General features: G+C 35.9%; 1 protein-coding gene and 1 non-coding gene across 7 annotated transcripts in view; both read right to left on the reverse strand.

The window, feature by feature from the left end:
* RNGTT (RNA guanylyltransferase and 5'-phosphatase) overlaps positions 1-17,394 on the reverse strand; it is a 408,235-nt gene that overhangs the window by 143,354 nt on the left and 247,487 nt on the right. The window lies entirely within an intron of this gene.
* Positions 14,136-14,324, reverse strand: LOC129054351 (small nucleolar RNA SNORA73 family). The gene has a single exon (XR_002915609.1). It is a non-coding gene; the product is annotated as a small nucleolar RNA SNORA73 family (small nucleolar RNA).

Raw genomic sequence — 17,394 nt, forward strand, 5'->3', positions numbered from 1 at the left:
GAAACACACTTCTCTGCTTGATTAAATGCTGAGGTTCCCACAGAAATTGTTACAGACTGCCTCCTTCCTCCAAGTTTCCTTATCTCTCATATTCATCCCTTTCTTTACTCACTCCCCAAACTTTCATTTCTAATTGAATGGAGAACATCCAATCTTGATCTCCAGGTTTTTCCACCCTTCAATTCACCTGTTATTTCTAGACATATATTCTCAGTTTTCCTTCCTCATCTCCTCCTTGCTAAAGCTGTCCTCCAATTATTAGATATCGTCCCACCTGGGACATTCTTTTTTCTTTCTTTTCTCAAGGATCTGTAATCTCTTATTTTCTTCCATTATGCCAGTTAATAACGGGGGGCAGTTACAAGGTCAGGAAAGGTTATTATGAAGTTGAGTCAAGTGAAAACCACTACAAAGTGAACATATTTATAGAAGTAATCCATCCTAAGAGAGATGATCCATAAATGGGGATTTCTAGGACCTTTCTGTTCAGGTTGTGGTGAAGCTGTGGAAAGGTGGGCCTGAAATCATGGAGTAGACAGGATTCCTAACTGTGGTGCTTATTAACTATGTAACTTCAGGCAACTCATTTATCTCCTCTTTAGCCTCAGTATTTTTGTTGGATGAATGGATATGACTTATTTCACAAAGATGTTTTGAAGATTAAATGAAATAATATACATGCTTACTTGATGTTTAAATTAGTTGCATGCATTAAAAAAAACATGGTATACATATTTGGAAAATACATGATATTAAAAAGGGAAGAAAAAATTAATTGCCTTGCATGAAATATTGAAGTTCATGGTTAATGACAAACAAGAGTTCAAAAATATAAATCTGTCAGAGTTCATATGGAATATGCATGAAAGAAGAATGTATGTATGAATGTTATGTATGGAAGAGGAGGAAGAAGAGGAAGAAGAAGAGGAAGAGGAAGAAGAAGAAGGAGGAGGAGGAGGAGGAAAGAAGAAGGAGGAGGAGGAGAAGGAGAAGGAGGAGGAGGAGAAGAAGAAAGAAGAAGAAAGAAAAGGAAGAAGAAGAAGAAGAGGAGGAGGAGCAGAAGAAGAAGAAGAAGGTAGATGGATAGAGGGGAAGGCAGAGACTCACTGATATAATTAGCAAAGATGAGTAACATGAATGCTGGAAAGGTACGTAGTAAAGTGGAAGGCCTAATTTTCCAAGCTCTACTAAAGCCTGGATGAAATATCCTCCAGGATCATCTAACTCTTTTTCTTTGATCACATTTTCACAAAGCCAACTTCTGATAACTAATTAAGTTTCCTGAGTAGTTAGATTATAAATAAGGTGCTCTAAATGGCAGCCCTGGGCATGTATGTATATGTGTGTACTTTATTCTATATATGTGTGTGTTTATTTACATATATAGCGTATATTAGTAAGCATATGTTTCTGTAAATTAGTACTGATAATTACAAATGCAACAACAAAAAATTATTTATTGAGAATTTCAATATGCAAGGCTCTGTGCTAAGTATAATTTTATATTACATTGCTTTTCTCTCTGCTATTAATTTAATTTGAATATTCTTTTAGTATTAGGAATTTAGGATTGTCATTTAATCTTTTTAAAGAATGCCATGAGTTAGGTCCCATGATTATACTCATTTAATAGATATGGAAGCTAATGGAAATGACCAATTTATCTAAAGGCACACAGATTGTAAGTACAACTGGTAATCAAACTTCACTTTCTCTGGCTCTTTGTTTCTAACTCTCATGCTGTACAGACATTGTTTTAATAAGTTTGGGCTTCAGTAAAGTTTCAGGATACAAATCAAGGTATTAAAATCAGTAGCATTTCTATACACCAACAATGCTCGAGATGAGAGCCAAATCAAGAACAAAATCTCATTTACGACAGCCACAAAAAACACACACAAAAAAACCTATGAATACATCTAACTAAGGAGGTGACAGGTCTTTACAAGGAGATCTATAAAACATGACTAAAAGAAATCACAGATGACACAAACAAATAGAAAACATTCCATGCTCACAGGCTGAAAGAATCAATATCATTAAAATGGCCATACTGCCCAAAGTAATCCACAGATTCAATGCTATTCCTATCAAACTACCATCATTTTTCATAGAATTAGAAAAAAAACTATTCTAAACTTCCTATGGAACCAAAAAAGAACCTGAATAGCTGAAGCAATCCTAGGCAAAAGAACAAAGATGAAGGCTTCACATTATCCAACTTCAAACTATACTACAAGGCTACAGTAGCCAAACCACATGATATTGGTACAAAAACAGACACACAAACTGGTGAAACAGAATATAAAACTCAAATAAAGCTGCACACCTAGAGCCATCTAATCTTTGACAAAGTTGACAAAAATAAGCAATGAGGAAAGGACTCCCTATTCAATATATTGTCCTGGGATAGCTGGCTAGCCATATGCAGAAGAATGAAACTAGACCCCTATCTTTTACCATAAACAAAACTTAACTCGAGATGAATTAAAGACTTAAATGTAAGACCTCAAACTATAAGAATCCTAGAAGAAAACCTAGGAAACACAATTCTAGATACTGGCCTTGGGAAAGAATTTATGGTTAAGTCCTCAAAAGCAATTACAACAAAAACAAAAATTGACAAGTGGGACCTAATTAAAGAGCTTCTGCAAAGCAAAAGAAAGTATCAACAGAGTAAACAACCTACAGAATAGAAGAATATATTGCAAACCATGCATCCAACAAAGGTCTAATATCCAGAATCTATCAGTAACTTAAACAACTGAACAAGCAAAAAACAAAGAATCCCATTAAGAAATAGGCAAAAGATATGAGCAGAGATCTCTCAAAATTCGACACATAAACAGCCAACAAACATATGAAAAAATGCTCCACATCACTAATAATCATCAGGGAAATGCAAATCAAAACCACAATGAAATACCATCTCACACCAGTAAGAATAACTATTATTTAAAAAGTCAAAAAACAAGAGATACTGGCAAGGCTATGGAGAAAAGGAAATGCTTCTACACTTGGAAGGAATGTAAAGTAGCTCAGCCACTATAGGAAGCAGTTTGGCAATTTCTCAAAGAACGTAAAACAGAACTACCATTTGATCCAGCAATTCCATTACTGGGTATATATCCAAAGAAAACAAATCATTCTACCAAAAAGACATACATACTTGCATGTTCACTGTGACACTATTCACAATACCAAAGACATGGAATCAACCTAGGTGTCCATCAATGGTGGACTAGATAAAGAAAATGTGGTACACATACACCATGGAATACTACACAGCCATAAAAAAGGACAAAATCATGTCCTATATAGCTGGAGGCCATTGTCCTATGAGAATTAACGCAGGGACAGAAAACGCATGTTCTCCTAAGTGAGAGCTAAACACTGGGTACTCATAGACATAAAGATGGCAACAACAGACAACGAGGACTACTAAAGGAAGGAGGAAGGGAGGCAGGCAAGGGTTGAAAAACTGTTGGGTACTATGCTCAGTACCTGGGTGATGGGATCGTCCATATCTCAAACCTCAGCATCATACAATATACCCAGGTAATAAACCTACACATGTACATCCTGAATCTAAAATAAAAGTTTGAAAAATAAAATATAAATAAATAAATAAGTAAACAAGCTTGAGTAACGCCACAGTTCTTTCCAGGGGAAGCTGATGAACCACTTTATCTGGAAAGAATCACTAATGTGGTATCTCTCAGTTAGCTAATGTAGATTATTAGGTACCTTGTTTCGAGGAAGGATATACCAGGACCCACCTTAAGCTTGGCAAGCTGTGGACTCTTTCTAATATATCTAATATTGTGTTGTACATAGGCAAACTTGCATAGAGGCCAATGTGACTGCTTTTATTAAAAGAGACAGACTTCAGGCTGGGTGCGGTGGCTCACGCCTGTAATCCCAGCACTTTGGGAGGCTGAGGCGGGCGGATCACGAGGTCAGGAGATCAAGACCATGCTGGCTAACGCAGTGAAACCCCGACTCTACTAAAAATACAAAAAAATTAGCCAGGCCTGGTGGCGGGCGCCTGTAATCCCAGCTACTCGGGAGGCTGAGGCAGGAGAATGGCGTGAACCCGGGAGGCAGAGCTTGCAGTGAGCCGAGACAGTGCCACTGCACTTTAGCCTTGGTGACAGAGTGAGACTCTGTCTCAAAAAAAAAAAAGAGACAGACTTCAATCCTTTGTTTTGTTGCTGTGATTTGTTTAAATTTTATGTATTTTATTGATTTTAATTACCAGAGTAATACCTGCCCATAACAAGCCAAACAATAAAAGGTATGTCATGCAACTATTAATAATCTTCTCTTCTTCCTTCCTATGATATTCAATATGATCAAGACAGGAGTGAATCATTTCACTCTCCTTTATGATCAAAGAGACATGAAACTTTTATCTAAGTGTGTGTTAACCTAATGGGAAGATATGAAATGTTTTATTTAGCATCTTAATTTTTTTCCACTTAATAAATCATGGATACTCCCCAAATTCATTAAAAAATAATAATTAAGAAGTTTGGTTAAGGATAATCTCCCAGAACATAATCAAATCTAAGTGATAAAATCAGTTTGGGCCCGAAAAGCTCTATCCAACCTCTTCAGAGGGTATCTTCAATCAACATGGTCTGCTTCTCAAAAAGGGAAATAGAGAAAAAAAGAGAAAGGCAACAACAGGGGAGGAAAACTAGGCCAAACTTCTATTCATCTTGGCTCTTTCCCATCTTCTCCCTCTTCAAAGAATTTGAGTCATCCATTAATCAATCATATTATATATTACTTATAGTATATGTCAGACTCTGGACCAGGTAGAGCTCCCCACTCTTGGGAGCTCATCATCTTAAAGGGCAGCAAGTTTGAAGAAACCTAAAAAAAAAAAACTGGTAAATTTGATTACAGGCTCACATGAACCATGTAGTAAAGTAGTCTTCTCATTACTAAAGACTTCTCAACCCTAACACTAAAATGCTGGTTTTATGGAATTCCTTTAGATGCACTACGACTCAACACTGAAACCACTCATAAAAGTTTCATATTTTAAGAGTCTCTTATCAAAAGCTGTCAAGTGTCATCATAAGACATTTTATATCATAATCCCAAGCCTCTAAGCATAGTGCGTGACATATGGCAGGTGATCAATTGGTTGCCTGATAAATAAGAAAAAGCAACACAAACAAAAAATAATACATATCTCCTTGCAGAAAAACTAACCAGTGGTATAATGTCAGTCTAAAATGTACTTGAGAAATGTAATACAGATTTTTTAGTGAAAGAATATGAAGCAAACTTATATGTAGATTACTTTTCCCTAAAATATTTTGATACGCAAAACCAAAACTGACAGCTAAAGTTCTGACATGATCTGAACAAGATAAAGATTACCTGGTCTTAAGGAAATTTAAGGAAGGATTCCTATAAATGAGATGACAGATGAAGCATAAATAGAAATATGTAATGAAGAAGCTTAACAGCTTCCTAAAATTCTTCCTTAATTTAGTTTTAGAAAAAGAAACCAGAGGTATTCATGCAAAATTTTTAAATGCTGTGGTATTACATCCTTAGCTGGTACTAACACATCTGAAGTCATCTGTGGTATAAGAGTCAAGAAACATCACTTTGCAAATGTTCTGACTATGGTCAGCAGAGATAAAGTGAATTTATCGCTGTGATCAAACTGAAATTTTCCACTTCATTTTCTGAAGTTTGGTTGTTACTATTATGGAACTCACAAACTCAGAGCCTCCTTTCACTTTCTAGCAGGTGATACTCAAAATGGGGCTGATATGTAAAAGAGCCTCTCTAAGACTAACACTTCTGTTTCAGGAGTCTAATGTGATTATATGTGAATTATTTGGAAGGGAGTAGGAAGAATGGAGAATAGAGAAGGAAAGAGAAATGAGTAGAATACCATAAGAGATCCCAACAATAAAGAGACTTCAGTTAAGAAGCCAAGCAAAGACTGAATCTGCCAATATTCCTTGAGTCCAAAAACACAAAAGTTGTTCTCATGACTTTAAGAAAAAATTAAGATGAGCAAATCAGCAGCATCAAGCAAGCATCATGAGACAAGTCTTAGAATGAATGTGCATCAATGGGATAAGTATGTCATCAATGCATTGAAGTGCTTTTTTTTTGGTAGAAAAGAAATAACTGTATTTGGTGGTAAAATGAGGTAAAGCAAGGTGTTGTCTCTGAGATCAGATAAATTTTACAAGAAAATAGAGGTGCCTCTGTATTTTATTTTTCAAGGTATAATCTTTACTATTAGATAAAACACATGACTAGTGGGAAGAAAAAAAAGACACTGTAAATTTATCTATTTTATATAAATAACTTAGGGATACAAAGAACTGGCACTATAAATAAGGAAAAGCACTAATAGATTCCTTGTCAGATATCAGGTAACATAGGCACATTAATATGATTCTGTAATTTAAAGGGTTCCAAGCAGCAATCTGAAAGTTAGAAAAAAAACTCTTTCGACTAGTACTTTTTCAAAATAGAATTCTACTATAATACCTGAAAATGGCATGCTTGTTTCCAACTATTTTACAAGGTAAAAATGTAACTTAAGCAAATATCAAGGAAGCTTAAAATAAAGTGAAACAACTTTGTATGTCTAAAAGACACAAATAAATGTTTTATAACTTCTTTAACTTAGCTTGACATAGTTTTTGGAATTAAATTACCTACATAAAAATTCACTCATAAATGGTTTTAGATACACACTTTAAAAACCGGCAAGAACCGATCACATGAATCATTACTTTAAAACTAAATAATACCAAACTGGTATATATTTAGGTCTGCCAATCCTTCATCAAACAATGAAGACATTAAAATACCTGTTGTTAATATGACTACACAAAGAGAAGTCAATTCCTTTAAAGAGGAAGAAGGTGATGAATTAAACTTAACAGTGATGAATTAAGCTTAGCATCGATTATTTGAGGAATTTTGGCAAATGTTTTAGATAGTAGGCAAAAATTAGTCAAGCAATTTATAAGCAAAACACTAATAATCATTTACATTTTATCTTATCAGTCAATAAGATGAGTAAATTGTAAACCCAATTTTAAATGTAACAACTAACTGAAAAGATGACATCAGAAATCCAGAGCCTGGCTTACTGACCCTCTAGAAACAAGAAGTCCAAAAGATTCCACTGTGTGAAGAAAAAAAAAGTATACTCTTTAAAATGGGAGCTATTAACTTAGGGCCCATGGAGAATCTTTAGAGGATCTTCAAACCACCTAAAATCACATGCAATTTGGAGTATGTTTTTATTCTTTTGGGAGTGGAGGGGTGGGGCGGGGGAGGGAGTATACAGGTCTTGAGGCTTACCTGAAAGGAATATGCTATCTAGAAAAGATGTGAACACTATTACACTTGGTTCTTTGTGCTTTCAACGTATGAAAAGTCTCGTAAGTAAAAAGGCAGAAAAAAATTGAACAGGTAACTACCCATTTAATGCTTCAAAGTAGCAAACTGTCTGGGATCCTTAATGTCAGTGCCTGTTTCCCTACCTGAAACTCATGGGTGAATGCCACACACTATGCATAAAGTAGCCTTGAGTAGGTGAATTTGGCAATAATAAGTAAACTTCATAGCTTCCCTAACATTAAAAAAAAAAAAACAAAAAAGGCAAACTAAAAAATCCACCATTCTGAGACCACTTTTTCCTAATCTAGAGAGACTGATGGCAATCCTTTTCCAATCATGATAAATGCTATTACCCACACGACCTCTAAAGTACAAAAGGCCTTCTAGGATGTAGATACTACATTTTGTGCTGGAACAATAGATTCTACTCTTCAAAATATTATGTTTTAATGAAAGAAACCAAAAAAATCAAGATCTAAGTAGACAAGCAGAAGCAATAGTGCACTCAGTTTCAAGGAGCATCTGCCAGTATGCTTCTTTCTCATGTGTTTTTCTTCTGTTTTAATAGTATGTTTGAATTGATGCCATATGAATACACTTTGTAACTTATGGTTACAAAGTTGGCTGTCAAGATTAGATTTTCCTGGACCAGGTAGGAGGCTCCAGAGAGGGAAGGGCTGGGGAAAGGAGGGATAAAGGCAGCCTTTTCCAATCTTCAAGGGCTCTCTTTTCCATGCCACAGTGTGAAACTATCTTTTTCAAATTAGTTTTTTGCATCACTAGGTGCAGGAGGGCTTCTGCAGCCAGCTTAGCTCCCCCAGGTTGCCTAGTTAGCTCACTGACCATTGTCCCAAGAGTAACAGCCCTACTCTCCAAGATGACCCCTTAACTTCAGAAAACGTATTTCTGTTTGCTGGCTGAAGTTTGATCCTACTAGATACCTTCCTACACCTTCTGTTTCTCTCTCCTCCTTCCCCTGACTAAGTGGCTATTGCCTAATGCCAGATCTCAGCTTTGACCACGGTGGCTCCAGCTCCAGCCTTTGGTCTTTAGGGCTGGTGCCAGGCCTTTAGGTAGTCCCTTAGTGCTGGTGCTTTCTGAAATCTGTCACCACGCTGGCCTCTCAGCTCCCTGCCTGGCAGTGCTGTTTCACCCATGGCTCTGCTGGGTTTCAATCACTTTAAGCAGCACTTTGGGGTTTGTAGACTTTTTTCTGCCTTCTAAAAATGGCATTTATGCTATTTTTTTATTTTCCCTGTTGTTGTACATGTTTTCCAGTAAGAAAAGGGGTTTTTTAATCTGAACTGTAAGTTACAGATTGTGACAAAACAACCATGCAGGCAAAAGCCTTCCTCTGAGAGAAAAGGGGAATCTGAAAGGTAGCTAGACCACACATTTTACTTCTTCGAAACACATAGTATTATTCATATTCACTTAGGGAGTGACTTTCCAATGTCTGTGACCTCTAGAGGAAGGAAGAGGAAATCATCTTAAAATATTATGAGGATTGGCCAGGTGCAGTGGCTCACACCTGTAATCCCAGCACTTTGGGAGGCCGAGGCGGAGGGATCATGAGGTCAGGAGTTCGAGACCAGTCTGACCAACATGGTGAAACCTTGTCTCTAAAAATACAAAAAGTAGCCATGCTGGCACGCGCCTGTAATCCCAGCTACTGAGGAGGCGGAGGCAGGAGAATCGTTTGAACCCGGGAGGAGGAGGTTGCAGTGAGCCAAGATTGCACCACTGCATTCCAGCCTGGGTGACAGAGTGAGACTCAGTCTTCAAAAAAAAAAAAGAGGATTAAGAAGAGAATCTTATGCTGGAACACTAACAGCTCTCAAACTGGACCGAGGCTGAGAGAGAGAAGAATATAAAGAAGGAAAATGAGGCCAAAACAGGTACAACATCTGAACTCCTTTTAGAAGGCAAGCTAAAGCTGCAGTTATCCAATATATAATTGTATTGTAATGTTTAAGATCATACAGATCAGTGCTGTTTAATAGTGCTATCTAGAAATGCAAGCACATATATAATTTTAAATTTCATAGAAGTCATATTAAAAAAGATGAATTTTAATAATACATTTAACTGTATGTTCTAAAACATTATTTCAACATAGCAATACATGTCAGTTATTAGTGAGATATTTTACATTCTTTCTTTTTGCATCAAATCTTCAAAATGTGGTGTGTTATTTTATACTTACAGCACATCTCATTGCACTCTAATCACATTTCAAGTGCTCAACAGTTACACATCATTAGTGGCTACCATATTGGAAAGTACAAACAGAATTAAGAAACTATTTTAACTATATCTTTCAGTCAGCTTGCCATTTCTCTATTATATGTTTCCCTCATTCAGCCTTGTACTGTTACAAAAATGAGCATATACAAAGAAGTTATGCTAGAAACTGTAAATAGTGTATTGATTGTATATAAACAAATGCAACTGAAATTGCTTAATGATTCTTTGAAAGATTTTGTTTTTCCCTTAGCAAGGCTAAACATATTTTTTGAAATGTATGTATAATTATTGATTTGTTAAGCAAGTTGCTCCACAAAGTCAATACTGAGGTGAACTTTGGAGCTGGGTGCAGTAGAGTGCACCTATAGTCCCAGCTACTCCAGAAGCTGAGGCTGGAGGATCCCTGGGCAACATAGCAAGTCCCTGTCTCTCAAACAAACAAACAAAAAAAAAAGTGAATTTCTACTCAACCAGTGTGCACACCACATTTGGACTTCCAAAAGGGTCTGATCTAAAATTGTAAGGTTTTATCATACATATGTATTTAAATACACTATATGTTGTCTAGCGGTTAAGACAATTGCCTTTATCTGCCTAAAATCTTAAGTAGTTCTTAAAAGAAATCATGACTAATGGACTTACTATACAAAAGAAAGGGAACAAAACATAACAATTTAAAAATGATATCTGCATTAAAATGGTTATTTATTAGACATTAGATTTTAATTATCCTTCAGATCTTTTCCAAGCATGATATTTAACACTCTTCTCTTTTTAAAATGCTGCCTTGCAACCACATCAACCTAACAGTGAAGCACAACCTGTTCATAACTACTGGTAAATAGAGTTCTAGAAAGCAAATGATCCCTGAAAGGCCACATTTCCATTGAATAATAAGACCACAGTACTTTGTACTATTCTATTGTACAAATGTAAGGAGCATAACAAAATGACATCAGTAAAAATAAAATTTTATAGAAAAATGATAAATGCTCTCTTTTTGTATGAGGTAAGAAAAAAATTATATAGCTTTCCAAACACTCAAAATTGTAAACCAAGAAACATATTTTACAGTGATTTTTTTTTAAAGTTAGACTATCCTTAGTAAATTGTTCTTGGCTTAAAATTAAAAGGCCAGACATTACTAATGGACTTAAATGTTTTCTTGAGTGGAACTGGAAATCCTTTCCAATTCACAATATGTTTTCAACTATAAACAATTTTACTTGTTTCCTTCATTTCTAATTTCAAATGAACAGAAAATCTAGTCTTGTTCTTAAATAATCTCTAGAGACAAATTTAATCTTTCAACATCCAGTCTTTGAATATTTTGTACAAATAAACCCAAACTACTAATATTTCATTCAAAATAAAAAGCTTCACTTTTAAATTGTAGTGCTGACATCTAGAAATTTGCTTTTCAATAATCATCTGTCAACAGTACATACTTAGTTATTATTCATTTATAACTTTTCTCATAATTACAACCTCCAATTATTTAGGAACACCTAAAGACACCTTACCAAGAATTAGATACTCCTGAAGAGCTTAGTTCCAATCTTGACAATTTATACAATCCAGTCTATTTGCTCAAATGTACACTGCATATTCTAAGAAATGTAGTTACTGTTCAGTAATATTATATAACATGTATTATTAGTTCCATACTAATAAAAGTGTTCTTAACCAAACTAACCTTGGTGTAGTACTTTACAGTTATATAGACTCCCTTTACAAACACACATTATACCTCATTTAATCTATATAACAATTCCATGCAATTCTGCTTTGTGGGTCTTAGACTATCAATCTACTTTGGATAATATTAACTTGCTATATCTCAAATTAATAGGTTTGAGGTAGCATGTTCACGCCCACTTGCAGAGAGTCAGCCTTTACTGCTAAGTTGTTTAAGAATTTTTAGCAACTGCAAATACATGAACATAGCAACCATACTGATAAACACCTACACGGATAAACTATTAAATGGACAGGCAGTAAGAAGCATTTGTTAGTTCACTCATTCATCCATTTACTCATTTTCTGAGCACCTACTGTGTGGTAGGCACTGTTATAGTTGGACTGGATATCTATCTAAATGGCATTTATTAGAATGGAATTTATATTTAGAAGTAATTGAGAAATGATAATCTATTTTTACCATGAGAAATTAGAAGACTACTGGGAAAACAATCTAACTAGGTGAAGTACACTATTAATAGAAAGTAAAACTAAAAATGAATCTATAATTTGATAGTCTAAAGAGAAGCAAGCTGGAATAAAAACAAAATCAATATATCCACACCAAAGGACCAGATATCAGAAAGGGGTCACATGTTGATCTTTCCTTTAGGGGGATAAATTTAATCTAAAACATGTACTTGAGAATAGGCAAAGTGTAAAACACTTTATTACACACTGTTAGGATCAAGTAAACAGCTCATGTAAGGCAAAATAAAATAAATGCTAATAATCAAATACTATGGGACTTCAAACATAGGAAGAATTAATTTGGACTTGGGAAATAAAAGGTATAATAAATAGGTTGTGTTGTTTTTTAAAAATAGAGTCCCACTCTGTCATCCAGACTGGAATGCAGTGGTGTGATCATAGCTCACTGCAGCTTTGAATTCCTGGACTCCAGCGATCCTCCCACCTCAGCCTTCCAAGTAGCTAAGACTACAGGCACATATCACCATGCCCAGCTAATTTTCTGGTTATTTTTTGTAGAGATAGGGTCTCACCATGTTGCCCACCAGGCTGGCCTCAAATTCCTGTCCTCATGTGATCCTCCTACCTTGGACTCCCAAAATGCTAGGATTGTAAGCACAAGGCGGTGTGCCTGATAATACTTTAGTTTTATTACAGGCATTGCTAATCTTAGATAACTGAGCTATGGTCTCTAATTTTAAACTTCTTTAGTATCACCTCAAACTGAGTCATTTTAAAGAAAATAGTCAATGTGAAAAACAGAAGCCGCTGACTGAAAAAGCAATACATTATGACCCAGCTTTATCTGATGTTGACTTGAATTTTAATAGAGTGCAAAAAGAGAATCTCAGTAATAGGAGAAAGTGTGAAAAAGAAAAAGCACAAAAGAAATCTCCATGATGTTACAATACAAATGAATTGCTACATCAGGATGCTAACTCTCAAAGACAATCCTGCAAATGTGCTTCCATAATCAACATATTAAGCAGAATAAGAGATGAATCTAGAATTCAGGCCCTTAATTTTGAGTGGTAACTTTTTCCCAACATATAACAAACTACTCTAAAAAGAAACTATATCTATATGTTATGGGCTGCATGTTTGTGTTCCCCCAAGTCATGTGTTCAAACCCTAACCCTCAAAGAGATGGTATGAGGTGGTGGGGCCTTTGGGATGCAATTAAGTCATGAGGGTAGAATCCTCATGATGGGATTAATGCCTTTATACGAGACTCAATAACACTTGCTTCCTCTCTCTCTGCCATGTAAGGATACAACAAGAAGGCTGCCATATGGAAACCAGAAGGAGGGCCTCACCAGAACCTGACCATGCTGGCACCCTAATTTTGGACTTCCCATCCTCTAAAACTATGAAAAATAGATATCTGTTGTTTAAGTTACCCAGTCTATGGTATTCTTATTATAGCAGCCCAATCTGACACTGTATTTAGATAAATATTTAAATGAATTTAAACTAAGGGGGAAGGCAAAGATGAAATGAAAATTAAATAAGCCTGTTCCCAAATTCCAAATATTTCACACAACAGTATTCTTTCACATGGTAGCATCGATAGTTTATAAACCTATCCCAAATTTTCAGTGTCTTACATTGTGTATGTATAATATATAAAGTGCAGATATAGAATATATCTAATGACAAGTATACGTACTATATTTGTTTGTTATATACATATCACATTTTTCTTTACATTGTAAAAAATTAAATTGAATTGTTTATTTTCAAATAACTACCATATTTCTTAATAAGATAATATTTTTTTAAAATTATTGTCTTGTATTATGGGCTTTTTATTATGCTACATATGAAACAGGAGATATGATAATGATTTAACATTCTTGATGCATCAGACTGAAAAATTAGATATTTACAGACCATGTCTATAACAACATTCTAATTGGATAATCTTTTTTTCCCCCTTGCTCTCATTGTGAAAGATATATAAATTTAATTTGGTTACGGGCACGGTTTATTGGGCTAAGCACAGGACGGTGGTTAAATAAAACATTTAGAGTTCCAATCTTGGTCTGTTGTTCCACTTCCAATCTCAATGCACTGAATGCTCTTGGATAAGTCATAAACTAAATGACTTTTCTTGATTTCCTCATCTGTAAAATGGAAATAACTGCCTTACCTCCCAAAGATACACTACTTAGATTAATTAATAACTGGGTAAAATACTGTGAAACAGAAAGTGATGAAAGTGTTCCATGAAATTATAACTTAAAATTAAGTCATTATTGAAACTGACCTTTTAAAAAATATGTTGCTTGCATGGTTTGTCTCCCTAGTCACTGTCCACAGGACTCTGAGAGGCTGTGGGAATATGAAGCAAGACATGAGGCCAAGTTTTATCTCCAACATTGTGTAAAGGGACTGTACATCATGGGACACAGCCCTAGCTAACCTAAGCCACCTGGATAAAGCCTGGGAAGAGTGACTCAAGCTGAAAGTAAAAGTACTTTTTAAAAGTACTTTTAAAAATGTAAACTGAACACTCCAATTGCATTTGTGAAAAGACGTATCTCAAAACAATAAGAGCTATCTATGACAAACCCACAGCCAGTATCATACTGAATGGGCAAAAACTGGAAGCATTCCCTTTGAAAACCGGCACAAGACAGGGATGCCCTCTCTCACCACTCCTATTCAACATAGTGTTGGAAGTTCTGGCCAGGGCAATCAGGCAGGAGAAAGAAATAAAGGGTATTCAATTAGGAAAAGAAGTCAAAATGTCCCTGTTTGCAGATGACATGATTGTATATCTAGAAAACCCCATTGTCTCAGCCCAAAATCTCCTTAAGCTGATAGGCAACTTCAGCAAAGTCTCAGGATACAAAATCAATGTGCAAAAATCACAAGCATTCTTATACACCAATAACAGACAAACAGCGAGTCAAATCATGAGACAAACAGCATTCTTATACACCAATAACAGACAAGCATTCTTATACACCAATAACAGACAAACAGAGAGCCAAATCCCATTCACAATTGCTTCAAAGAGAATAAAATACCTAGGAATCCAACTTACAAGGGACGTGAAGGACCTCTTCAAGGACAACTACAAACCACTGCTCAATGAAATAAAAGAGGATACAAACAAATAGAAGAACATTCCATGCTCATGGGTAGGAAGAATCAATATCGTCAAAATGGCCATACTGCCCAAGGTAATTTACAGATTCAATGCCATCCCCATCAAGCTACCAATGACTTTCTTCACAGAATTGGAAAAAACTACTTTAAAGTTCATATGGAACCAAAAAAGAGCCCGCATTGCCAAGTCAATCCTAAGCCAAAAGAACAACGCTGGAGGCATCACACTACCTGACTTCAAACCATGCTACAAGGCTACAGTAACCAAAACAGCATAGCACTGGTACCAAAACAGAGAAATAGACCAATGTAACAGAACAGAGCCCTCAGAAATAATGCCGCATATCTACAATCATCTGTTCTTTGACAAACCTGACAAAAACAAGAAATGGGGAAAGGATTCCCTATTTAATAAATGGTGCTGGGAAAACTGGCTAGCCTTATGTAGAAAGCTGAAACTGGATCCCTTCCTTACACCTCATGCAAAAATTAATTCAAGATGGATTAAAGACTTAAATGTTAGACCTGAAACCATAAAAACCCTAGAAGAAAACCTAGGCAATACCATTCAGGACACACACATGGGCAAGGACTTCATGTCTAAAACACCAAAAGCAATGGCAACAAAAGCCAAAATTGACAAACGGGATCTAATTAAACTAAAGAGCTTCTGCACGGCAAAAGAAACTACCATCAGAGTGAACAGGCAACCTACAGAATGGGAGAAAATTTTTGCAATCTACTCATCTGACAAAGGGCTAATATCCAGAATCTACAATGAACTCCAACAAATTTACAAGAAAAAAACAAACAACCCCATCAAAAAGTGGGCAAAGGATATGAACAGACACTTCTCAAAAGAAGACATTTATGCAGCCAAAAGACACATGAAAAAATGCTCATCATCACTGGCCATCAGAGAAATGCAAATCAAAACCACAATGACATACCATCTCACACCAGTTAGAATGGCAATCATTAAAAAGTCAGGAAACAACAGGTACTAGAGAGGATGTGGAGAAATAGGAACACTTTTACACTGTTGGTGGGACTGTAAACTAGTTCAACCATTGTGGAAGTCAGTGTGGCGATTCCTCAGGGATCTATCTAGACCTAGAAATACCATTTGACCCAGCCATCCCATTACTGGGTATATACCCAAAGGATTATAAATCATGCTGCTATAAAGACACATGCACATGTATGTTTACTGCGGCACTATTCACAATAGCAAAGACTTGGAACCAAGCCAAAAGTCCAACAATGATAGAATGGATTAAGAAAACGTGGCACATATACACCATGGAATACTATGCAGCCATAAAAAATGATGAGTTCATGTCCTTTGTAGGGACATGGATGAAGCTGGAAACCATCATTGTCAGCCAACTATCACAAGGACAAAAAACCAAACACTGCATGTTCTCACTCACAGGTGGGATCTGAACAATGAGAACACATGGACACAGGAAGGGGAACATCACATACCGGGGCCTGTTGTGGGGTGGGGGGAGCAGGGAGGGATAGCATTAGGAGATATACCTAATGTTAAATGACAAGTTACTGGGTGCAGCACACCAACATGGCACATGTATACATATGTAACTAACCTGCACGTTGTGCACATGTACCCTAAAACTTAAAGTATAATTTTAAAAAAATGTAAACTGAGCACTCCAATTGCATTTGTGAAAAGATCACCTGACTCATTTGAAACTTTATCTTTCAGGGTGTGAGTCAGCCTCAAAATAAGTGAGAACTTATGGTTTAGAATAGAAAGCCTCCACCGGCTCCACAAAGGAGCTATAGTGTAGCAATACAACACCAGGCTCATTTAATCTACAGCACTAGAAGAATTAAAAGATAAATGATCATCCAAAATGAATTTCATGTAACAATCCTAAAAGACTGAGGTTATTGTTCAATATAATACTTTTTATCTTTCCTCCTCTAAATTATAAATTGTTTACTAAAGGTATAGAAATTGTTGATTTGAAAATTAATTTGGTAGAACTGCTTTAGGTGTTTATTTTACTCACCTCTTCCTTTCTCAAATCACAAAGATCTTAGATGGATACAAACAACTCAAGAAATAAGCACCTATTTTTTATTTCAATTCAACAAGTAATTAGTGAGCAACTACAGTGTCAACTCTTCTTAGGTTATGCATAATATAACTTTTGTAAATTAAATTATATGTTCCTGCAAAACTTCTGTTTTCAGAAGATGGAGAGAAGGTGGGTAGTCTGACAAGGGAGCTCAGGATCCAAGGAACAAAATGATGATCAATACTTTGGGTTTTCTTTTTGTCTCATGTATTTCACACTGGGTACTGGAGACACCAACAACCCAAAAACGCCAATGGGAGGAGACCCAGAAAAGAAAAGCCCCAAGAAAAGCATGCCCTCTCTATCCAGGAAG

Source organism: Pongo abelii, chromosome 5, assembly GCF_028885655.2.
Source record: "Pongo abelii isolate AG06213 chromosome 5, NHGRI_mPonAbe1-v2.0_pri, whole genome shotgun sequence".
In the NCBI taxonomy this organism is placed as follows: Eukaryota; Metazoa; Chordata; class Mammalia; order Primates; family Hominidae; genus Pongo; species Pongo abelii.